The following is a 27,477-nucleotide window of genomic DNA, read 5'->3' as shown; positions in this document are numbered from 1 at the left end:
CAAAGGAGGTATATTTTGTCCATCTGTCACTGATCTATGTTGTTTTGTTTATTTGGAGGCATAGGAGAAGGGTTCAGTCATAATGTTCATGCATGATTAGGATTTAAAACACAAGATTCACAATCCTATCTGCCACCCATATGTTCCACAGTGATAAGCTCAACATTTGCTGGTTTAAAAATATTTGGTAAAAGGCAGTTTGCTTTAAACATTTCCCTCCTAACCAAAGAAAATGCACTTATCTGGTGAAGAATTTGACATCTTCAAAAAGCTTTTCTCCTGTGGTTGCAAATGATAGGAATTAGGGAAGCTGCTGTATACAAATACCTTTATTTTTCTCTTATTTGCTTCTCTTTCCTTCCCCCCACCCCCGGCCCTGCTGTTTCTGTTTCTGTTGTTTAGCAATTCCCACTTAATTACAATTTCAGAGAAGTCTGCTAGTTTGACTTCTTTCAAATCAGTCATGAAAATAGCAAGCATTCCCAGACTTAGCTTAAGCAACGTATCTTAAGTTTTCAGAGCAACTCCTTTCCTCCCTCAGTTTCCAGCTGTAAACACTGAAAAGGTGTTCCTGAGAGGGGGAGGGAGGGAGGGTATAAACCTGTGTTGTCCAAACTTGGCCACTTTAAGATGAGTGGACTTCAACTCCCAGAATTCCCCAGCCAGCCATGCTAGCTGGGGAATTCTGGGAGTTGAAGTCCACTCATCTTAAAGTGGCCAAGTTTGGACAACACTGGTATAAACAATATAAAAATAGGGATGAAATCCTTGTAATTTTGAAAGTCTCACACCAGCCTCCCCCAACTGCCAACTGTCCTGAATATCGGATACCAAGAAAATGAAATTACGTCCATTAAATAAATAAGCAACATGAATAAATCTGGATAAAATGCCTTTGCCATGCTCACAAAGTCTGTTTTCAGAAGCTATTTGATTTCTGGTACAATGATTATCCTCAGGTAAGGCTGACATGCCATTAGGGTGCTGAATATTTCTTTTTACAGGAGAAGATGGAAATTTCTTGTTTATGTGCCTCTTTGGCTCATGCCCAGGCGCTTGGGGATTTGACTGACACATGTACCCTGCCAGACATCTGCACTGCACAGAAATTGGGGAAGATGGTTATGTCAATTTTGTCTTCCACTACATTTCTCACTTCACTGCTCATACTAGATGAACAACGTACAGAAAGTACCTAACAAGGGAATTGTATGCAGACATATACAAATACTGCTTTAAAGATTTCATCAATATTTCTACATATTTCTGTGCAGTTCTGTTAAGAGAGATGTATTTGTACACTCTTTACCAAATACAATTTTTACAAGCAATTTTTTCATTGGAAAAATTGTGTTATTTTTCTCTCATACAGATTTCAGCTCTATTTCTTGATATATGCATTTACATGTATTTTTTCCCATGATAAATCACTATAAAATTCTGGAAAGAAATTAGCATACATAGATATTCCAGTTTCTCCTTTATATTTAGCAAGTCCAAAATTATATATTCATCTAAAGATTCTGATGGAGCAAATTATTTTTGTGTCACCTTAGTTAATTAGTGATGCAGTTCTGTGAGATTCTGGTGGATTCTGATCTTTGTTTAGAGATCTGTTGGTTTCATTTTGTAATATTTCAGATACTCCAACCCCCCATTTGTGAAAAAGAGTGGAAAACCATGTTTAGAACCTACCACAATTACACTACAGCAAAATCATAAGTTCCTCTTTCAACTGATTGGACTTCTGGTAGGATTTATTTAAATCACTTGACAGATGTCTCTGCTTCAATTCCTTTTAGACATGCAACACAAACATAGTCCAGTAAAAGACCATGAAATAATGTAGAAATATCTTCCATCTAAAGTATCTAGAATCAGAATTGTATGACACCTCAAACATCCTATAATAGTTCAAACTCCTTGAGATACAAGACTTTGCACCTATTTACAAAAGGAGCTTGGGTTTGGTGCCATCCCCACCATCTTCACATTCCCCCCTTCTGCAGATTCTACTGGATATATCAGAAAGGTATTGTCTTTGCTGCTATTTCCACAGAAATTAAATTATACACTGCTTTACAGAATTTCATGTAAACGCCACCTAAGTAAGCAAGAATATTTTGTAGCAGGATCACAAAGTCCCAGGAGATCAGCACAAAAATGTGCATGTTTCTTAAATGATGGGAAATGATTATAAAGCATTGTGAAGGTCAATGTATTCAAATGAAGATTGCAAATATACATTGGAGAAAATTTGGTGAAAAACAAATGGGATTTTTCATCCCTCTGCCTTTTTGTCTATTAAAGGGAATAGTCAGTTATAAGAATTGAATAACATGGATGACTTAGCAGCAGTGTTTGGTTGCCAATGAAAATTCTATTATCTAGCTGGATGGTCTACCATTCTGTCTTTACTGCAGGACAATGATTGGAAGAAAACAGTTGTTTATAAAGGCTATAGCTAGAGCGAGTTGAAATGTTAGGTGGTCTTTTTCTAACTCATGCAGGAACAATGTTTTAAAGGCAGAGCGGATTATTCTAAGCAAAGGAAAGGAATTACACAGGTCCATTATGATAAAGCAAGAAGAGATGAATGACCAAAAATCAGCTTGGGGCTTCCATGGACAAGCTTCCATTTTTGAAAATATATGCTAAACCTTTATTGTTGGCTTTGCTTTTACTTTGCAGGGAAATGTGAAAAGATTTGCTGCTTCAATAATGCTGGCAGGGTTCAGTCCTCCCAGAAATAAACGGATTGTTTACCGGTGGCAGCAAATGGTTCGTGCTGCGTAATTGTTATCACACGTACCAGTCAAATGTATTAGCTAACCATGGGATATTCACTATAACACATATTTCTGATCTTACCATAGAAGTCAGCAGATTGTCTGAAAAACAAATGGCATGACCGAATTGATTCTGAGTTCTAGCACCAAAAATATGTGTGGGTGTGTATTTGGAAGGTGCATAAACAAAAATATAGTGATTAGTGAATTTCAAGCCATCCTTTGTCCTCATAAAAGGCCACCATGAATTAATTCCCTGTTGATATAGCCATGGTAGATCTCCCCTACATTTATTCTGGTTTCCCTTCAATTGCTGCAACTGCTGTAAATCCTTGATAGCCTTGTTCTGTGACTGAGGATACCACTGGACATGATAAACAGAATTGCAAGGTTTATTAAAACAATTAAAATAAGTAAAACATTATTTTGCTTCACTTATAACTGTATTTAATTTTTGTATATACTTCATTACTGGTTCTATTATTAAGTGAGTTTCCCCCAGCTATCTGTAGGTAGAGGTTTTTCAGATTTCACAGGCAAATCTCATAGTCAAAAGAGAGTTGTGCAACAATCTTTGCAACCTTTTCTATCCAGGCTGAATTAGGTTTTATTCACAACTCTTTGTTAAAATTAATTGAATTGGATCCTGACCTGAAGGTTTTTAGTATTGAGCTCTGCAGCCTGCTGGAGTCTTCACTATTACCTCCAGCATGGCTTTCTGTCACCTTAGTCACTTGTTGGGGCATATATATCATTTTCTAGCATCTTTCTAATGACTGGAAGAACTCCTAATTCTAAGTGACACACTTTTCAGCCAGAAACCAACTCACTAACTTCTCTGTCAAACTGAACTTTTTATTTTTAAAATTCTGGCAAAAACTTCTGATCAATCCAATTTTCTTGTCCCCTTGGCCAAATTATATTTCATGTTTCTACTTCTTGGTCCTTTCAAAGCAATATCATGAAGACAGTCATGCTATCTCTTGCCCAATAAGAGTAACCAAAGTCAACCTTTGGTCAGCTCAGTTGTATTACAGTCTTACTCATTTTAGCACAAAAACATTACACTGTTCTGGAAAGAGAAGAACCTTTGATCTTCTAGATGTTGCTGAACTATAACTCCTAGCTTCTTTTCCTATTGATCTGCTAGGTGATACTGAAAAAAAGTGTAACTGAGCAACACATGGAGAGCCATAGGTTGCCCATCTGTGCATGATAGGTTTCTTCACAGTTCCCCAAGTTACGCATAACATTAGTGTAGCTCTCCCAAATTTATTTTCTCTCATAATAATTTTTCTTAAAAAAAAGTATGCTTATAATTATTTTCTGATTTAAGTTTTAATCGATGACAATGTATTTCTTTCAACAAATCACATGAGTTGAATGATTACTTTCCTTCCTTTAATGCAGCCTATTTTTTCCAGCTTGGTGATTCCCAGTGTTTTAAACTTTAGTTCCCATTATTCCCATAGCACTGTCATTAGCCCTGCTAGCAGAGGCTTATAGGAATTGGAGTCAACACATGAAGCATGCCAGATAGGAAAAGGCCGCAAAAGCACAACGTATAACTTTCCATGACACACATAGATCCATCCCAGTTTCATCCCCCCAATATCTTCACATTCAGACCAAAAATTATATTCTTTTTCTTTTCATTTTCTTTAAATCAAACAAGCCAAGTTGAAGCTTTTGCAGTAAAGAATTAAACACAACATCTTTGGCAAATATAGATATAAATGTTCTCTCTCAAATTGCTTTTAATGTGTGTAAAAACATAGCACTTGTTTTAAAACATTTATTCCCTCTTGCTTATGTGTAGACTGCAGTGAATTTAGTTAATTCATACTGTATTTGCCTTACAAAGCAATCTGTCAGATTTCTGGTTGTATTGCTAAATCTTCTTATGTGTAAAAAGTATAAGCTAATCACATCATTGTCTCAGAAACTAAATTTTCCATCAAATTATGTATATAATGATGTACTTCCTAAATATCCAAAAACCATTAAGAGAAAAAATACATATTGCAACAATGGTTTTGTTAACATAGTAAAACATGTTTAAAAATATATGCCTTGTCTGAATGTAATTTCAGCTTGTTTTTTTGCATCTGCCCAGTGTGGAGATTAGGTCCTGTTGAAGAGCTGTAGATTGCTTACTTGGGTTAGAAGGCTGGAAGCAAGAGATCTGATGGCATACCACTCCAAACCTCCAAATGACTTTCTCCAGTAGTTTCATGTAGATGATAAACAGATAGCAAATCAGATAGAGCTCTATGGAATACTATAATGTCCTTGTCCATCAACATCACCTTTTGGGCATGTCCCAGGACCAAAACCAGTGGAAAATAGTGTCCCCAAGGCCCAACCTTTCCAGAAGGATGGCATAGTTGATAATACTGAAAGCCATCAAGAGGTTGATGACGATGATGATGATGATGATGATGATGATGATGATGATAACAACAACAACAACAACAACAGTGTCATACTCCCCACATCTAGTTTTCAGCATAGGTCATTACCAGGGCAACCAAAGCAGTCTAGATTTAACTGGAGCTGTGAAGCCACCACTCTCACAATCAACTTAGCCAAAAATAGAATATTTGAGACTGATCAAGTGAAGACTTTTTCATGAAGGTCTTATAACTACCAGTTTTTAGCACGCAGGGGCATATTCCATGCTCAAGGAGGCATTTATCACCTCCTTCAATCATGGGACCAGTCCCAACCTGGCCAATTTAATCAATCAGGAAGGTCAATGGTCAAGCAAGTGTTGGCATTCAGCTCTTCATAAACCCTGTCCACATCTTGGAGACCTACAAGCTGAAAGAATTCATTCACTGCTAATAAGGTTTCCAATATTACTTACATAAATCTGTTCCAGCACTAGAATCCAAATCTGGATGCAACTTGAAATTTACAGTTTAATTGTAAAGCAGCATATGCAACTGCATCAATGTCCTCATCACTATTACTGTAAAAGTGCAACAAAGTTTTTATAGGTTGACTTTTATTTTGGATAATGTGAAATTCACTCTTCGCTGGAATTCAGACATTTTTGCCTAGGAAGCACATATGCACGAGCTTCAGATGAGGGGGGCAATGTGTTGAATGAATATTGAAGCTTGATAACATTCATCTGTTGTGAAACTCACAAACTTTTGAGATTTGTGTTCATTTGTGTTCATTGGAAAAATTGGAATGCAACTGTAGCTCATTAAAAAAAAATAATAAAACCCAAATATCTGGAGGCAAAGAGAAAAAATAATTCTTTCTCATGATCTAAAGAAAGTTTAACAGGTAACTTTCAACGTGCTCATTTAATTCTTTAAAAAAATAATTTAAATGGCATTCTCTGTAAATCTCACCTGTCATACAGTGTGAGATATTGAATGACAGCTAGATTAGTATTCCAATTGTGATGGTTTATGCAATCAGTTCATGCAAAACTACTTGGAGGCAAGTAGTACACAATTTTTTTTAATGGAGAGAAAATTCTAGCACTGGTATTGTAATATCAATATCAGCATGTTCAATAAACTATGGCAGCCAGACTTGATCCAGATTTCTCATTGAAGAGAATTCAAAGTGGTTTAACCATGGAACAAAACTGATTTTAGAAGAAAGCTTTAGATACCCATGTGAGTTAACTTATAAAATACAAAATCTATCATTTTTTCTTTTCCCTACCCCATTATTTCATATTTCATCACTATTTCTACATTCATGAAAAGTTTTTGGACAGGGATTTTTGTGAGAGTTCTGGGAACCATTATAAAATGTTGGTTATGTAATTAGTTACAATGTTGTTATTAGAACAAAACACCCATTTTATATAACCAAATTGTTTTTACAAAAAAAAAGTCTTTGAAATCAGATTTTTGCTCAGCAGAGCATCAGGGAAATATTTACTATTGGTGTTTACTATTGCCTGCTTAACTAAGGACAGAATATGAATTATGCTTTCTAGAAGGAAATTGCAGAGCCCTGAAATAATAGTATCTGGGATTTTAATTACCCTGAGTGAAAAACTCTGCCAAGTATGATCTTCATTCCTGATTTGTCTTGTTGATATTTTTCTTCAGAGAATTTGGTAGACATAAGAAGATCAGCTCTCCTTGACTTGATATTGAACAATAGGGAAAAGCTAGATGAGGGGAAAATGATAATATAATTCTTGAGTTCTTGATACTGAAGTGATGTGAAAAACTAGTCTTGCCAGGCTAACTTCATCTTATTTAATAAGATCCAATAATTTTCTTAGTAGATCATGGAAATGTAGATATAATATATCTTGATTTGGGCATTGATAAAGTACCCAGTAACATTCAAAATAATGTAAATGCACATGTTCTCTCCCCTTCTGGATTCATGTCTAAATTCTGAGGATTGGTATCTAAGTCACATAAATCTTGAATTCAGAAGGAAAGCAATGTAATTCGGACCTTTCTTTCGGCACTCTACAGTAATGTGAGTCCAGTTTTATTTCTCATCTGGAACTTTATAAAGCTCTGGTTTCAAATATCTGAAGCTTCAGAATGTTGCAGGGTTGAAAAACTCAAAAATTCAAACCCAGCATTACAAGGTGGGATGTGATTCCTTTTATAATGGAATTGCTACATTGGCTTTGTTCATTGCCAGTCAGTAGACTGACATGAATAGTTTCTCATTCTGAATCTATTTGCTATTTTCTTCCTTCCTTCCTCCCTCCCTCCCTCCCTCATTGAAAGGGAAAAAGTATTGCTTCACGTATTGGGCATGATTTATATTAACTTTCTTTGTGAAGGTCTAACCCACAATTTGCCTTCTTGTATCTTATTTAGAATTCATTTACTAGTTACCAATATAAATTATGCCAACCTTCTGATTCTTCTGTTTTATGCATATGTATATGTTCAGTTCTTGACAATTTGGCCTTGTTTTGGAAAAAACATCCTTTGGCAGGGAGTGGAACCTTCCAAATTAATCTGCCAACTTAATCTCTGAAATCTGGCCACAGAAAGGACTACTGTCATTTCAGATTTAACCATTTCCCCCCCAAACAACCAAGTTACAGGGAATTCTAAAATCATCATTTGCAACAGCAGCATTTTATTTTAAATGTGTACTTTGAAAATGGCTGCACCGATTTCTATTACATTTCTTTTAAAATTGGTAAGATTAATCCTCTCAAAATGGCCTGGTTTGCTTCTATTTCAACCCCATTGTGTTGCTAAAAAATTACAACTTTTTGTGTATTCCATGAAGGCAATGAAAAAAACCAAGTTCTCTTTTTAATCAGATGAAACAATCTATCATTAAATCTGGCATGCGTTGGACCAGGTTCAAAATTCTAGATCAGGCTTCCAAACTGACTGCTGTGGTTTGTGTATATTGGTTTGTTCTCGCACAGGTATATATGCTCCCATCCATTCTTAGATACCCATTGGTTTCCCTTGCTGGATTTTAAGCAGAAGCAAACTTCATTTTAGTGTTTTAATCATGGTAACAATTATTTTAGATATGAAAGTGTACATAATCTTTTCACTGGAGTTTTCCTTTTGCTTTAACATGGCAGAAACACAAAAAAGTTTGTGAGGCAAGAGGAAAGAAGCTTCACAAAATGCTTCACAAACAACACCTCTAGTCATCTAAAGCTTTCCCCTTTAGCTATGAAACTATTAAAATCCACTTACAATATTTCCTACTTTCACCACCATTCCAGTTATAAACCAAATAATGCCTAAATAAAATAAAAATTATTTCATTTATCTATAATAACTTCAGGCTTTCCGATTCACCATTTCAGTAAATGAGATCATATCATTGGGCTGTTTTTAAATTCATAATTCTACAATATTACTGAACAGCATAGAGATAAATGTATCAATCTCTGCTATTTCAGTGCTATATCTTGCATTCTATCTATATAACTTCATCATTGTTGCAAAAAAACCAAATCACCCTTTATTTGTTTATTCCATAATAGAAATTACCAAACTATACTTTTCATCTGCATGCTGGATTTTGTACACAACCCTCACATTTAGTTGGGGCATGTGCAAAAATTAATCAAAGCTGACAGTGGCTTATTAGAAGCATAACTAGAGTCTCAGGTGGATTAATTATTCCATTCTGATTAAGTCTGAACATACACTTTGTCCTTCTCACAGCCATTTGAGAGTAAACTATAAAAAATACATCATTTAAGTAAACTACCACATCTTTTCTGCAACTCAAGTCATTTCCAGTTGCTTACATTGATATCTGCAGATAGCTCAGATACGCAAAAATGTATGTTTGCATGCATACATCATAAACATTAAATTCTAAATATACACTGTTTTCAACAACACATTCTCCCATTAGTCAAATTAGTGTCTTATTAGCTTGATCTCAGATAGCTGAGGTTTAGAAAGTTTCATGATTTTGTATGAGCGGTAAGAGTGGGATTGGGCTATGAATGCATAAAAAGAGTTCACAGGGACAAATGTATTTCAAAATAGCTTGAACCTGATAAAATCATGCTTCTTAACAATGATATGGAAACATCGTTTGAAAAAATTCACAGGTTTAAGTAAGAGGTCAGTGGCATGCAGATAATGTAAGTGCTCAGTATAAGCTTGATGGCACATGTGAATCATGGCATCATAGCACCAATTATACAATTTACATCATTTGTGCAATTATATCATACCACAGATAATGTCTCTCTAAAGATGGCAATGGATTCTACTCTCATTTCTGTCTTCTACTCCATTGGAGGATATGATGCCCTGAATAATGTCTGGGGAGGGTTTGCGTATGGAGAAGGGAGAGTGCATTGAAACTTAATCCAGAAAAGTGGAAGTGTTGTGGGTGATAGAAATATACTGATTTCAATGAAAGCACCTAAATGATTCGTTATGCAAGTTGTATTCCCTCAAAACAGTCATTTAAGCATTGTAGACATTATCTTGGATTTTTCATTTTTTATGAAGTGGCAACAATATCTGCAGGCAGGATTATGGGAATTGAAGTTCAGCACAGATGGAGAGCACCAAGTTGGAAAGGCTGAGTCAGTGTGGGCTGTTGAAACTTTATATCCAAACAAACATATGAATTGCTTCCTAGACCAGATTGAAGGAGCGTATTGTCCAGTAATTAATCTCCAAAAGTAGTCATTCAGATAATAAGGAACATTTCCAACCAAAAAAGAAGGGGGGAAAAATTGAACTCTATTTATCTGCAGCATATAATATATGCAGGTGTATTCCTTCTAAATGTGAAAATTCTATCTTAATTAACACCAAATCTTTTTTATAATCCATAAACATCTTTGCCAATGGCCACCTTCACATATAGATCACTGAAACTGTTGTGTATTCTCAAGATGAAGAAATGTGGGCTATCCCTTAGTTGCATGGCCTTCTCCTTTCCTGCAAAATAAATTGAAGCTGAAGAGTGAATTAAACACTGGAGAGAATGTAGTGTTCATTCTTGAAAATGAAAACTAGTCATAACTTCTATAAATTTAGTTTTATACATTTATCATCACAGAAAGGATGGTTTTAGTACACAAATATACTCTTTTTGGTAAAGCTTTCTATGTCAGCTAAGATATTTTAACACACCTTTTTAGCAGCCTATCCTGATTAAAAAATTAAAATGCATGGATTGTGTGAGATTAAACTAATATTGGAAATTACATATCCAAATGAATGTCCATGTTAATAGCATTATAAAAATTGGTATACATTGAATAAAAGGGAGGGAGGGAGGAAGGAAGGAAGGAAGGAAGGAAGGAAGGAAGGAAGGAAGGAAGGAAGGAAGGAAGGAAGGAAGGAAGGAAGGAAGACTATTGAACTATATAACAGTGATATATGAGTACTATATTTTATCATACTTTTATATAAATAAAAATTAAATGAACTGGGAAAGGCAGTAGACACTTGAAATAGCAGTGCTCCTGAACATCCTGACTATTCCCCTCTCAGGGAATAAAGAACTATGATTACCACAGGCCCTCTCCAGTCCCATTACCTTCATTGTAACAAGATTCAAGAGCCACTCCAATAGGCTTCATTACAAGTAATGGAGTAGAATCATAATTATGTCCTTTGCTATAGGCTGCAAAATCTCTTGGGCCATCCTGATGCAAAAATAGACATTAATAAGGACCTGTAAAAAAGAAGAGCATTTTCTCCCATGAAACTATAAATTACCCTATCCAAGCTGCACACACTAATCTGGAACTCAAATCTCTCTCATACAAAGTGAAATAAAAGCATAGTTGGGTAACTTTTACTTTACTGACAGGGCTACATTTCCCAGGGATCATTATTGTTGTCCCAAAGGAAGAGAAACAAGGGTCACACAGAAGCTAAGAAGGTCAAATTTTCATTCTCTCCCATATCTCCTTTTCTTAGCAGGATCACCAGTTTCATGCAATCTGATCCTTCAAATAGCAACTTCTGCTCTGAACATTAGTTTGCAGAACATTTGTTAGCAGAAGGTTCATACTTCCTTTGCTTTTATTTGATCCAATTGTTCTTCATGTAGTATTCTCAAAATGTGTCACATTGCAATTCCCATAACTCAGTTGCCCATATTGGTTGAAAATGATGAAAGATGAAGCCTTATACCTTTAGAGGCATCAGGCTGGAGAAGACTGCAATTTATTATTTATGATTCTGTGTTTAATACATTTGCATGCTGCTTCCCATTGCTACAAATTCCTTGATATTTAGAAATTCAAAAAAAGAGTTAGAGGCCCAGGTAGCAAGAACTGCCATATAATTTAAGGAGCAAGGAGAGAAAGCAAAGATAATTTATCATGAGATGGGACAATTTCAGGCAGTTGAAAAGCTGTAAAGTTCTAATTTTAGAATGAAAATGCTTTTGACAAATAAAGATGTTAGCGGGATCTTGCAATTCAACAATCTGCAAAACCAGAAGTTAGTTAGTTAGTTAGTTAGTTAGTATGAGCAAAAAAACTCTGGAATTAAGCTGATGAAAAAGAAACTGGAGTGATCTGTCTAGCAACTCATGATGCAATTTTGGTTCCATTATCTATTTATTATCTATCTAAAATAAAATGCTACAGTAAAGTTGAAGGGATGACTTTAATTGAAGCAGTTTTTGTTGATTTATGTTAAACAGCTCCCAGACTCTTTTGAAACTATTGTGAATTGACAGATTTATTTACCATAAATAAAATAGATTTTAATATATGCATAGGTACTCCAGAAGAAAAATCAGAAGGGAATAGAGGAGTTGCATTTCAAGCCAAGCAATAAGCTTTTCTGTAATCTAAACATATGGGAATTCAGTGACCCCAGAGAAAAGGAACTGCTTGTGAGGAAGAAATCTGTCATATTCCAAAGGGGAATGAATTAGCAAAGGACAGTCGAAGCAAGCTAGTAGGCAGAAACTTTATCAGAAGGGATTTTGAAGCTAATTCCAAAAAGCATTATGAAGAAATCTACATTGACCCTGATGCATCCAGTAATTTAATTAAAGAAGCAGAGATTTTCTAATTTAGACAAAATTGCAAAAACGCCACTTATCTAGCAGATGGAAGAAAAGTCTAGCAGATGGAAGACAAGGCAAAGGGGCTGCAAGACTGCATTGCAAATTGCAAAAAGGAGGTAACAATCCAATAACGATTAAAGAAGGCTTTATGAAACTCTATAATAGAGTAAGGGAGAGCCACCACTACTCTGGGTAATCAGCTCCCCTGTTTCTGCTACTGTTAGGAATGTTTTTCTTCAATTTCTGCCTTCCTGCAACTTAAATCAATTACTCCATGTCCTTACTTGGGAATGAAAAAGAACAGGTCCTGACCTTCTTCTATGTGCCACTCTTTCAGATATTTGAAGAATGCTATCATGTTGTTTCTTCTTAAGGCTAAACATATCACTTCCTTCCATCTTTCTTCTAACAGCTTAGTTTCTTTGTTGTCCTCTGCACAAAACACATTCTCCTAAGTGGGTTGTCATGGTAGCGACACATGGTTGCATAATATTGCCACCTTCTTCATTAAAACACCACCCTGGCTACTATGTGAGTTCAGGGAACGGTACAATTTCTTTAAGGAGCTTCCACGAGGTAGAGTAAGCATACCTAGAGTGGTTCCAAAGGATCTTGCCCGCTTCCATCCAAGTACTGCACAAGTCTACAAGACATTTACATCAAGCAATCACCCCAGTTTAAAGAACTTGTAAAACAAGTGCTTGTTTTAAAACAGCCTAAAGCAGCAAAATCTGAAATAAGAAATTGAATCAAAAGTTGCTTAAGGAGGAGTTCATGCAAAGAAAATCTGATTCCTCCCTGTATTCAGGATTTGGAAATGGCAGGTGGATATTCATTCTGACTCATGTAGAGTATTTGATTAGAAGGTATCATGAGAATGAAGATAGCCATACAAGTGTAATATACCTAAAAAGAAGTAAAGATGAAAAAATGATGAAACATCACATACTACTTTGACATTCAAACAGAAAGAGAAAGAGATGGAAACCATTTTATTAATCAGAAATAGAAGACAAAAAAACTTGTCTAGGATTAAAAGAAGCCAAGGAAAGCAATATACCAATAAACACAAACTTCCTAAAACAGGATGAAAATGATGAGTTTCTTTCAGATGACTTTGAGTTAAAAAAAAGTAATTGAAAAGCTCCTGAGTTCTCCAGTGACAAGACCACATTGCCACAGCTGTGGAGATTTTAAACTGAAAAGTGAGCATACTAACTAAAAACTGGAAAGATACCTAAAGGATACAGTGCCTTAGACCTCAGCAACTTTAAGATGTGTGGACTTCAACTCCCAGAATTCCACCAAGCGATAATCCCAGAGTAGTGGGATATATGGATGTGGTCAAATACTATTGTAAAATGCTTGGCTCATTCAAAACATTTTCTGTGTAATGAAATCTACTTTTCTCAATAAATGATATTTCCAGGTCTCTGCACAAAGAATTTCTTTTAGGTCATGTATTAAATTAGCAAGCAAAATGAAAGTAAAATGCCTTTTAAAAACTTTTTTTAATCCTATGTAACCTGCATTTAAAGCATACTGCTTGAACTAAACAAAAACTACTTAGATCCCTGACAGATGTTACATTTGCTCTGGGCCATCAATTCCTTTTTACCCCTTTTGTGTAATGAAATCTACTTTTCTCAATAAATGATATTTCCAGGTCTCTGCACAAAGAATTTCTTTTAGGTCATGTATTAAATTAGCAAGCAAAATGAAAGTAAAATGCCTTTTAAAAACTTTTTTTAATCCTATGTAACCTGCATTTAAAGCATACTGCTTGAACTAAACAAAAACTACTTAGATCCCTGACAGATGTTACATTTGCTCTGGGCCATCAATTCCTTTTTACCCCTTTGCCTCCAAACATTATTTTCCTCTCGTTAAGGACAACCATCTGCTGAGGACACAGCTTTCTTTCTTGCAAGACAAATGTGTTATCTGCATTAATCTTGTCAGTTCTTACACATGTGTAAATGCCATTGGCAAGTCCTTCACTTGAGATCAGTTTAGGAATAGATGTAGAGTTACTGAGATAACTGTCTCATACACCATACTAATTTCCTTTGCAACACACTTCATTTTCAGTATGGTCAAGGAGAAAAAACTCTTTTTTTTTTAAAAAAAAGAAAAGCTGAAAGATTTCAGTAGAGGTAAGGAAACGTGGGCATAGAAGTTAAGCCTAGTTGACGGGGGGGGGGGGGGCGGGAACACAAAGCTTAATTGCCATCACAAGGCCACTGGAAGTTAGTTTGGTTTCTGAGTTTCAGCAGACCAACAGTCTTATAGAACAATATCCATTTATGCCAGTCTAAATGCCATTATTCTCATTGCGAATGAAGCTCTCCCAAATTGTCATCTATTAGCAGAAATCCCAGTTAGTACATCTAAAGAAGAGGTGAGAAGCCATATGGATTAGTCACTGACTTAAGACCAGTTCTCTTAAAGCTGCTTCTTAGTGCCACTCTACCAGGTCATTTTTAAATGGAAAGCATTTCTGCTTTAACTGTTTTCCTCTTTTCTTTTCTTTTTTCTTTTCTTTTCTTTTCTTTTCTTTTCTTTTCTTTTCTTTTTTCCTTTTTTCTTTTTGCTGAGATTGAGATACACTGCTCTAAGACACTGTATCCTTTAGGCATCTTTCCAGTTTTTAGTTAGTGTGCTCACTTTTCAGTTTAAAATCCCCACAGCTGTGGCAATGAGGTCTTGGCACTGAAGAACTCGGGAACGTTTCTTTTTTATATATGTCCCCCCCCCAAAAAAACATCTAACTACATCGTTTTTGCTGTTACTATTTTATTGCTATTTTATTTTTTTTAAAAACCAAAGGAAAAAAATGAAGCAGGCAATACATCTCTTCTTTTATCTATTGTTATACATCTTTCTGGGAGTGCTACCTAAAAGCGGCTGTGATATTTTTGCCAAGTCCTTCATAGAAAAAATTCACTCACAGCAAAGTCTTGCAAGATCAGTGAGGATTTTTTTGTGCTTGTAGAAACTGAGGTGGTGGCTAGGGTGCTCTGTGCCATTAACTGCCTCCTGTGGATTGGACTCATGCCCTCCTTAGCTCTTTTGGGTATATTAAGGAAGAGTGGACCAGAGACCACATTTCAGAGGTGGTCTCACGTAATGGAACTCCTTGCCCTCCCAGAGGAGAAGGAGCCCCCACCTGACTTACATTTCACAAGCTGTAAAAACAATCATTCTGGAATTATTCTGCAAAAAAAATTGTTTTATTTTCAAAATTTTACTTGTGTTACTGGACACATTTGGAGTTTTTGAAACTTCCTTGAAATCTGTTTCTTGGGGTCTTTGGCTCATAGTATTTATCCTTAAGTCATTCTCTAAGACAAAAGTGTCTTTATTTGTACATAAATGCCATTATATTATAGGTTAAAGGAAGCAAAAATAATATCAGCATACTATAAATTTAAAACAGCATGGCATAGCATTCTCATAATCAAATTACTAACATTTCTGTATCAAGCCTTCTGAAGCAAATTGCTTAACAGGGCTATTGGAACGACACAGCAATAAGTGAGTTTTCCATTTAAGATAGCGTAATTTCAGCATTTCTCCTTTCTTATCCCTCCTAATATAATTTGAATTAGAATATTTCATACCATGTCAACCTGCTAAAAAAATATGTCTGCAACATATTTATGTGTAAAAAAAAAAATCTTTTTGTCTGTCCTGATTCTTCCAGGATTCAATTTCATTGGGTAACCTCTGGTTCTAGTATTTAGGAAGGGGAAAATAGCTTCTCCTTGTCCACTTTATCCACACCATGCATAATTTTGTACACCTCAATCATGTTCACCTCCTTTCTAGACTAAAAAGCCCCAAATGTTGCACCTTTCTCTTTCATGTATTCCTTGAGTGTATATCTTTGTCAATGTGCACATTCCTGAAGAAGATTTATACAGGCAAAGTGATATTTCTAATATCTGACATATCTTATTCTGTCACCTTACAGAGATCTGAACACAAGATGCTATCACAGACAATCTACATTTTACAGTCCTTGATGACTCTGATTTCCACTGAAATGATATTACCGGGTACCACACTCAGGGATAAGTTAAGGAATATAGCTTACTTTCAATCAGTTTTTCTATCCAGAACCCTTTTCTGTGTTTCATTAACCTGCATGACCAAAAGCTTTTCCTTGAATATTTTCTGTATTTGATTCGTTCATATTCTTGTTCCAGATTAAGGTGTGTAGGTGGTACTTCCTCTATCACAGTTCATTTACATGACAACCTTGTTACAACAACTCACAGTTTGATATAATAGCTGTGATTTATACAAAAGAAGAAAACGGAAGAAAACAATGTTCATGAAGTATGGAAAAAATGCATTTAAATAACCGTTCATTGCCCAGTATGTTTTGGAATCACTTCTTTTGCTGTTTGGCTTCAGTGAATTTAAATTGCCGTCCTACTTGCTTAGAGCAATGTTATTATATTATATATCATAATTATTAGAAATGAATATGATTTTCTCTTAATGAAGATGCTCAGTAATGAGAGCATAGCATAAAAATATGACAGGTTCTAGGATTTTTTTTCCAATCTTCTGAGCACAAGAGTACAATACATTGCATAATATTTTGTTTCAAGTATAATAACCAGTAGCTTTTTCTCTAGTTATCAGTTCTAGAGAGCTCAGTGAAGGAAGATAAATGCAGAAGGGGAGATGGTTTTTAAAATATTTTTAAAAATGAATGATACTCTTTAAGTGAATTCTTTGCCCTCAGTCATTGGCAGCTTCTGGGCACTGACTATGATCAGGGTGTCGTTTAATATTCTGGAATGCATACAATGCAGTATAATAACTTGTAAGTATGAATTTCACAGAGAAGACCCATAGGGGGAATTTAAATAAATGAAAATATGATGATATTTTTTGTGAAATGTAATCATCTCATATTATGTTTATTGTTTCTCTTTTACTAGGGCTTGCAAAGAAATGACAGTCAACTTTGTTCTGCCTTGCTGCCTTCAAGCTGACAAATAGTTGACCTCTGAGTTTTGGAACATGCTTGTTTTAAAAAAAATCATTCCTCTATGACAAAGAAATGAATACTGTATGTGTTTGTTTATTGGGACTTACATACTGTTCCTATGCAGAAGGCTCTGAGCAATTTACTGTATATTACATTGTTTCATTAATAATATACAAATACGGTAACAACATGATATCACAAAAGGACACTAACAGTAGCAAATAACATTACAAAACTTGCTAATACCCATTTCCCCATGATCCCTATAATTGTTATTGGCCTTATGATTAGGGAAAAAAAGACAAAAAACACCTTCTGAGAGCCGCTGTATGGAAAAAGGGAGACAAACAATTGTGAACCATGCCAACAAAACAGAGCAGCTCCATCATCATGATGACAGAACCCCGAGTAATCCCATAATGGCGCTATTTGGCTGCATTTCTCAATAGCTGTACCCGTGGTGACATCTTACTGTAGGAAAGATGAAGAATAAATGATTCTGAATAATTCATAAATGAACACCTAAACGTGAGAAGCTGATTGCATCTGCACCTGAACTGTTAACCAGAGTAGGATAAGAATTACTTCCATTGAAACAGATCCTCAGACTCAAGTTTCAAATGCAAAGAAGCTCAAATATTCTATAAAAAGTCTATAAAAACTGAAATATACATTAAAATCCAGTCATGTTTCCAAGTCATCTAGGCACTGCCATTAATGTAATTTCCCTGTCTACAAATCTAGTTTCAATAAAGGGACACATTCTTTGTCCAGACCATGTGTAAGTCAGATTGTTCTTTATTGAATAAAGTTGTCAGAGATAAACAACGTCTTTTATTAGAACAGAGCAATGAAAATCAAATCAATGGCAGACAGTCTCTTATGTGTCTTGTCCAGACACTTCAAAATAAAGATTAGCAAGCACATTGAACGCATAGCTTAGACCTAGTTTTCAAATCATTTTTTAGCCATGGAAAGTGTGTGTAGGAAGAATAATCATAACCCCAAACCTAGCATACTGGAATAAAGTAGAATTAGATCACTTTTACATTATTATTTTATTTGGGGACTCTGGGGATGAAAGGGGGCCATCGTTGGTGATATAATGGCACGTAATGTTAACTCCTTTGTGCTTTTGGTGGGCTGGGATACTTAAGGGGCTTAATATACTTGTTTTGTCTTTCCTCTTTTTGTAAAGAATTGCACCAAATTGTACTACCAAAAATTAGTGGTTTTACCTCTGAGTTTCATCATGGACTACTCTAGGGCTGGAAAATTCTGCCAAGGTTGAGAAACACTGCCTTAGACAGTCTTCTGCCAACAGAGGGTTCCATCACTTCTCCATGAGCCTGAGGCTATGCTAGTAGGACTTCTTAATCTGCCATGAGCAGGGGGAGTTAGTATAACACAGCTTTGGATATGGTTCAATTTTCTGCTTCTTTTTGAATTAGACTTTATAGTTTAGTCACTGCTTGCATAAAGAAGGCATTAGATTAATTTTTTATCCACATGCTTCTTAAACATATCTATGACCCTTAAAAGGGTCATAACCAGCAGAGCTAATCTTTCTTTGTTTAAAACTGTGAATCACCACTGTTCTTTGATTCAAGGATGAGAACTGATTCTGATCCTGGGTGCAGATCCTGTGCATTTCCCCTCTTGCCCAAATAACCTGATGTTGTCAGAAGAGTGAATTTTATAACATGGATTCTCTGTCTCTTCAGCAAAAGTCCCATCTGATTCCTGCTTTTCCCATCACCATTGTGGTGATTACAATTCTCCATCTTCAAACAGAGGAAAACTTGATAATAGATTTTCAGGTGTTTTATGTTTAAAATGAGTGCCAACAATCAGCAACACAACTTATTACTGATTGTTGGTTCAATGTTCTTTCATACCCAGGTTTCTTCTTTCTTATCACTATTGCTCAATAGCTTACTGCTTTTTAACTTTTTATGCCTTTTTCTCAGCTGCTTTGGTTAGAAGAGGGAAAAAGCTGAGTTGGACTATATGGAACACTTTAATTATTATTTAACTGCTCCATTTTTAAAAGAACAATACAAAGGTTTTTAATAAAAAGTAATGGATCTCTTTAGAAATGTAAAATTATACAATACAATTCTTATATAGGTCTATTTAAATATATTAAATGCATAAGTATTACGTAGGCTGATAGCATTTCACTGTTTCATCACCAACTACAGTATCTCAACATTTCAATCATGTCATAGTTGTTTATACAAAAAAAAAAAAAATCAGAAACCCACTCTACAACTTTAATTATTCATACTTTCTTCCCATTTTTGGGAAGAGTAAGTCAACCTTAAAATATGGTAGACATGAGAATCAACCTAGTTAATATAAAACATGCCTAGAATTATGCAAAACAGGCTGTTTTGCAGACTTTCTAAACAAGATAGATAACAATTTTTCTACTAGACTTTGTGTGAGTTGTGTAATTGTAAATGAGATATGTGTCATCAGCTAGAGCATGCTTATTCCTGAGTAATTTCTACACAATTCAATACAATACTAGCTTCTAGTTATATTTAGGAATTTTAGCAATTGTAGAACCCAATTCTGAGCATGCTTATTCAGAGATAAGTGCCATTCTGTTCAACATCACTTAACTCAAGTGTATATATGAAGGCAACCTATGTTCTGAGCATAAAGAGAAGTAAATCCCATTTATTTCAGTTTGGCTGACTTATAAATAAGTGCACTGAAAACTAGATTTGATTTCTCTGTCATAAATCTACACTTTTCTCAAAGACATTTAATTCAGTTCCATACTTTATGGGAATAAAGCCTATTGCTGACAGAGTTAAACATCTTTGAGAAAAAAGGTGCTAAATAATGTCATAGTTTTCTGCAGCACAATTTAAACTGGATGCTAGTTACAGTGAAGCCTTTATTTATGTAAGTGTCAAACATGGACTGCTGTGCAGAATAGATATTTGAGATTCTGGCCCTGCACTGGGATCCATATGTAAGAATGGGAATGAGAATTACATGTATTAAAACTAGCTATTCCCTTGCATTTAATGATTTCCACTTTTTTTGTCAAATTAAAAAATGCAGTCTGATAATGTTTAAAAGGGGCCTCTGTTCTTGATGAGAATCTCTTGGGCACTGCATGCTGGTGATGGATGGAGCCAAGGAATAGCCAATGGGCTTATCTGCATGTCCTACTTGTCCTGGCCTGACAACAGCCCAGTAAACAATTCTCAGAAATAGGAATTCACAGTGTCACCCTTCATCCATGCGTGGCTCATCCCAGAGGCCACTTCCATTTGTCTTTTCTTGCTCTGCAAAGTAATGTTTTCCAACTTTGCCAACAAAGTGGTGCGATGTGATCTGCCTGCTGCTTTGCATGTTCTTGTAGGTAAATGCCTCTACTCCAGCTAGCTGCTGTGCACAGGGATGTGAATGCCCCCTACCTCTGGTCATCAGTCATTGCCTTCCTCCATTATCTTGCCTTGGACTGCCCGCCTGCCTGCCTGCCTTCCTCTTAGAAGTTCACCAATGGTTGGACTCTATTTATTTTTACAGGGTCATGGTGGGTTGCTAAAAGGCTGGTCTGTTTTAACAAGTTGATTATTGAAAAGGTGGAGATTTTTTTATATATATAACCAGATAAAATTGACAATAATTGTACCAGTTTCCCTCTCTAACCCAAATGACAAGAAGAAAGATAAAATTGATGTGCTGTGTGTGTGGGTTTTTTTCCCCACCAGCAGTCCACCAGTGAACATGCCAGATGGGAACCCAGCAATTGGGGTCTATGGTTAAGTGCCATGTGAGCAGAAAGCCTGGCCAACGTTGTTGCTAAAGCTGAAGAACGGATGAATACACAGACTGCAATTTCTTAAGTCAGCTTCATCTCCAGCCTGTTTCTGCACGAGAGATGAGCAGGTTAAGGACTTGTGCCAGCATACAAACTGAAATGTGAGAAATGTACAGCCTGCTGATATTCACATACTTGTCATGTCAGTCAACATTCATTCTTCAATGACTTTATTAGTCCTCTGTCAGACTTTCTTTGGGAGTAAAAAAGTAGTAAAAACTATTGCCAACCTGGAGAGTCATTCATCCTATTTCATTCTGGAACTTGGAGGAAGAGCTTGTTAGATTCTTTGCCAGCAGACAGATGGCAAAAATTCAGACTCATTTATTTGCTTATGTTGAATTTTATCTGCAGCTGGAGAAATGTCAGCATCCAGATTATATTTTCTAGTATGGTTCAGAAAGTCAGAAGTTGACAGTGAGTTCCTTCCACCCCCACCCCTAACCCCTTATGATTAATTATGGATAAGAAAATTAGCTTTTGAAATGTATTGTAGTGGAGTGACAAGGATTTTTTTCTCTCCCAATTGCTTAACAGCAGCAACATAAAATGAAGTGAAGAAGATTTAAGGGAGGGGAATGGATTTTCATATGAATTTTGAGCTCAACTCAGTTGTGTACCTGAGAAAGATTCAAAGGCATTAGCTTGGTGGGTCTTTGCAAATTAAAGGATGAAGCCTTATGTAAAGTTGGATGCTGAACTCTAAAAGGAATTTTTATATGGAATTCTTAATTATTTTAATCTGTGAGGTTTAAAATAAACCTTTTGCTCCTGTAAATTATCTTTTCAGTCTATTGTTCCCAACCCAGCATAGGGAATATTGCCACATTTCAATGTGTTGCCATCAGCCTTGCCCAGGAAAAGATATTCTAACACCCCACTGGCAGTTACATTTTTACTTGCAGATTGAATAATATAGAGATACTGAACTGTATTGTTTTTTTATAGTCATTTTTTTCTAATCACACTTTTTTTAGTTAAACTGTAAACTAGACTTGATACACTTTATATCTGTTCTATCAGATTAGTATCAAACCATCTCTGACAGGGAGGTTTATCTCATTGTTTCTGCAACACAGAAGTATTTTACTAATTCAACTTAACTGCTTTTGGCTAGTTTTTTCCCCCAAAATAAGCATTTCTTAATGTAATGTTGTTATATTAAATTGATAGTAGAAACATATATTCATTTTGTATTTTGGTTTTTGTATATGCCATTGTAAGTTCATTCATTCTCAATTTTATAGAACTCTGTCCTTTCCTTACTCTAAGGTTACCTCCAAGCAGCACCACTTCCACTTTCTGATCGCTGTTAACCATTTTGAAGATGGCTGTGCAATTTTTACTGATGATGTTCTCAAAATTTAGAGAACATGAGGGAACACCATGAGTCAATCAGTGCTCTTCCTCCAACTGACTAACAAGTTACCACAGGTTCTAGAGAAACTAAAATCCCTTTAGCTTCCAAACCCTGCAAAAAGAAAAGAAAATAAATTGCTAGTGCCACCTCCCCAAATCTTCATTGCTGTAATCTATTGTGTGTCTTTGTCTGGCTGTCTACAAAAAAATCAGAACAGTAACTATAAAAAGTCCCTATGGAGCTGACAAACCACCATTCCTTTGTTGTACTTAAAACTCTTTTCATAGTCATGGTATCTTCCCTGCCGGGTAAGCATGAAGGTAAAACACTTCTTCTAGCTGTGATGATAAAAGGCTAGCGTGCTAGCAATTTTGCAACCAAGCACTTTTCTCAACAGTTGTAAGAATGATTCCATGTTGCTGTATGGCTGGAGTGAAGAACAAAGATAGATTTTAAGCAATCCCTACAATAGACATCAGGAAGAGAACAGAAAAGCTTGCCTGCAGGGGAGGGGGAGCAAGAGGGAAATACTCACCCCCCCATGCCAAATAAAATGGAAAGAAATAAAGAATTGCACCTCTCCACCCCCACCCCCAAAAAACTATTAGCTAAAACCAAACTAGCAAACAAAAAAGCAGCATTCTGGCTCTTTGCACTTAACAGCCCCTCATTGAAAAAAGGGAAAGCGCTGACACAATTCTGACCATTTCACTCCTGCTCACTTTTCCTGGAATATCTCCAGAATATTTAGAAGGATGTGCCAAGATTAAATAGCCTGGATTATACCCATCTGCATAAATTTTAAAATGGAATGAATGGCGTAGTGTGGATTTTTCCGCCATATGCCAAAAACAACAAAACCTGGTTGCTCTGAAGAGGGACCTCTGAAGCTTCAAGCAACCTTGCCCCTTTAAGGACCTGTGAACAGAATACTAGCTATTCAGGGAGCTCAAAAGTGATAGGAGAGCTAAGCATTCCCACTAGTTGGGGAAAAGACTTCTCAGAAGCTCTAGAAAGCTTCAGTGCTGCTTATGGAAAGATCTCAAATACTCCATAGCAGAAGTGGAAAAATCATTGCCTCATTTATCAAATAGCAGGGGAACACCCAACTGGAACTTATTTTAGACCGGTGCAAAGTCCTATGTGGAAGTTTCCTAAAACACTGCTTGGTATGGGTTGTACAGGACACCCTTTGGGTCAAAACCTTCTTAACCAGCTTCAGCAAAATCTGGCCTAACTGCCAGAAATAGCGCAGAGAAAATCAAACTGGTTTATGTTTGCAGTTTAGTTCTTCAACAATCATGTTGTGCAGCAGCTAATTAAGTGCTGGGTGTTTGCTCTCCATTAGCTTTAACAATTATCCAGGCACAAGGAAACAGGTCACTGAGACATAATTTATTCAGAAACCAAATTTGCTGGAAGGCAGGTATTCAGATTGATGCACCTTTTCCCTGTATGGGTTCTGTCAGCCTGATGACATTGTGCAGCTATTCCATGTTTCCCTCCTAATGGATCTTTTGGTGCAAGGAAAAAGGTCAAAGGAACAGAAAATACAAGTGGATTAGAAATGGACAATATCAGTATCTGGAAATGGGACACAGCATACAGCTCATCCGGTAGTACTTCAACTGAGATAAATGTTTATTTTATTTTTTCCCTTGTGGCCCTATCTTATCTTACAACTTCACTGGGATGTTTTAGAGGAAAGATGAATACTGAAAATAGGTTGAGAAACTAAGGCAGCTGGGCTAGTTGATCCAATTTTGAAATAAGTGCATAAATATTGCCATGCATCAAGGAAAATGCTCATAAAACCATTAAAGCCCAACTCTAAAATTACCTGCATTGATGATGACGATGACGATGACGATGACGATGACGATGATGATGATGATATAATAATAAAGTCTTTCAATCAGATGAGATGGATTTACCCATAACACTCTAGTTCATAGTGATGGCAAACACCTCAATGCATTGCTGAGCCTGTATGGTCTGGTTGCTATAGCAGCAAGTGATGCTTTGTACCAGCTCAACTTACCATAATGCCAGGGTCTATCCCTATGAATCCAATAGACAAATAATAGATATCAAAATAAAGAGAATCATAAATTCAAGGAAATCAAACAGCAGTGGTGTCAGGTATGGAATCCATCTCTTCAAAAGAGAAAAAAAAACCCACACAAAACTAAGAGATTAAATAAATCAGCATTCAGAAGAAAAGCATAAGTCACCATAATCAAGTAGTCTAACATCAAAGTCAGAGAGTGACCAAATGAAGGCATTCTCAGGGGAAGGTAGTAGGTTTTCCATTTTTAATATTCCATTTATAATTACCCTCAAAACCTGCAGCCCTCTATCAGCTAGTTCAAATCAGTGTATAAAACATAGTTCTGCCATTACTGCATTTGAGTCCTTAAAGTTACAAAATAATACCTGCTAAGTCATGGCATTATAATGAAATAATTATTGAATGGCTTGGTTCATACATCATACCAAGCTGAAATAAACCAAGTTATATCTTAAAGCAAAAGCTACAACTGGTAGAATTCTTAACAGGTTTTGTCTCATCCATGATAGTCTATATTCAGTTTTGCTTTCTATAACAAATCCAACATTATCTGATCACTTTACCTCCCTCCATGAATTTCTCACAAGTATAATCTCATTGTCCAATACTTCCTTTGGCTAAGATCTTGATATGGCTATGTCTTGATCCTTCCTTCATCTTTTGAAAGATATTAGCAGAAAAGTATCCCAGGAATTTGTTGGAGATTCTATGTTAGAAGACTTGGTTTCTCAGCACTTGAAATTCTCCATGCATTTCCATACTACTAATCCATCCATTTCCAGAAATCATGATCTATATCATATCCTAATGTGGCAGCTTGTAATAGATTCTGAATAAAATGTATTTATTTATTATTTCTTTTTATTTTCTTCCATTATGGGAAAATAATTTTTACTTCTGCTGCTGTATCTCCAGTCAACTCCTAATACATAATTACCACCTTTTACTAGCAGTACTCTATATCCCACACCAAAAATGAGGTGGGATATGCTGATTTCTCGCAATCAGCAACATTTCTGATTACTAGAAATTGCTTGGCACTGATCCTAGAATTTCAATCAAGCAGATCTTCCCAAGGATGCTGTGGAAGAAAACTGGTATGATGCTCATAAATCTGGTGCAGCATGAGGATCTGAGCCCTCTTTCAGGTGCAAAGCTTTATTTATTTATTTATTTATTTATTTATTTGTTTAATATAAATTACATGTAACTTTTTAAACCATGTCTCAAAAGATAAGACACTGCTTTTGTAGAATTATAGAGCACTTCTTTACCACAGCATTTTCACTGCCCAGTCCCATCACTAACCAGTCTGATTAGTATAATCATTGCAAAACTGCTGACCTCAAATCTTGGTAAACAACAGGGGCATCCATAGAGAAGATCAAAAATGTCAAAATGTACAATGCACCTAAATAATCATCAGGGTTCCAATTGCATGGTAGTGGCCACCTCCTTGACTTTTTTTACTCAATCCACCTCTCCCCCCACACTTCCCAGACAGCATAAAACAATCTTTTTATTGTTTCAGGTTTCTGGAACAGCAAAAATCCCCTTATCTTTCCACTTTTGCAGAAAAAAAAATACAATAAATTGCTAACCCTATCCTCTGTTTCCAGAACATAGAATAGTTTGGGGGCATTTCCCAGGCTTTTAACAATTGCTACAAATAATCTGTTGTGCAAATGCCAAGTCACCATTTCTTTGTTGCAGATACAGTAGAAGCTTCTCAATAGCTGAGATGATGCCAGAAGTGCTGGCAATTTTGCATTCAGATGTTTTCTCAATGGTACCTGAGAGAGGATCCTCAGGTACAGTCTCAGTAACACTTACTATATATAGAAGGGCCAGGATACTGACAGTTGCTTGGAGTGAAACACCGTCCTAGGGCAAAAAATCCCCTTGCCTGCTCTGCATTCTTCATAAAAGGGGAAGGAAAGAGATAATCAAGAAACTTCTTTATCCACAAAGCAGGCACAAAAAACAAAACAGCCTGGGGCTTTGCCACTGGCTGTCACCTGCCAAAGAGATGAAGAAGACTGAAATCTAATAGAATTGTTATTTAACTCTTGCTCCTCTCACCCACCAGGTTCCTGTGTTTAAGTAATGAAACTGGTGAGGTAGGTACCAAAGATTCCCAAGTTAGAGAGAACTGCTAGGTCAACTTACATCAGATGACTTCCGGGGCCATCAAAAGAGTAGCCAAATGCCTGGTGACTTGAAAAAGGTAAAAGAAAAAAAGTCTAGAATTGCAACCCTGGCATACAGAGCTATATATATGCCTGGATTCCTGTGTACTGCAGTGGGCAATTCTTCTATTTCTATATGGCTTTATTCTTATCTGCAGTAAAGATATTAATCTAGTCAAAGTGTGTTTGAGAACTTTCTGCCAAATAAAGCAATGCCTCAATAAGAGTTCAGTGGATAGAGATCCAAGATTTGTGAAGCCTGACACTGTGCATGTGTAATGGTATGTGGGAATGACCTTGGGAGATGGGGGAAGAGCCACAGGCAGGGCAATGGTCAGATAAGAGGTAGCTTTGCCCACAAAAGGAATGTGGAGGTGGCAAATGTCTCAGAAGGGACCCTGCCTAGTTTCTAGGGCTGTAAAGGTGACGGGGGAGAAATGTACTTTCAGACTTGCAAGTTTCTGTTAATGTAACCTTACAATAAAATAGAGCTAGTACTTCTGGGTGTGGTTCTTGTCTAGACTATCTTGCAAGGCTGACATCATGTAAGAACAGCCGCAAGAATCTGGAAAGAGTCAAAACAGCCCAAATCAATTCCAGATGCATTTTAAACTAGAATTAACAAAATGATGCAGTACATTTGTTCAGTCATATAAAAAAAAATCGGATTGAAGTGAGGAAGGCATTGAAACCATCAAGCCTCCTTTCCCCTCTAAGGTTC

This window comes from Python bivittatus, unplaced genomic scaffold, assembly GCF_059951505.1.
Source record: "Python bivittatus isolate LINGU-HERP-01145 unplaced genomic scaffold, Pbiv_v1 ctg000330_np1212, whole genome shotgun sequence".
Classification (NCBI taxonomy): Eukaryota; Metazoa; Chordata; class Lepidosauria; order Squamata; family Pythonidae; genus Python; species Python bivittatus.
This window is presented reverse-complemented; position numbering follows the sequence as displayed.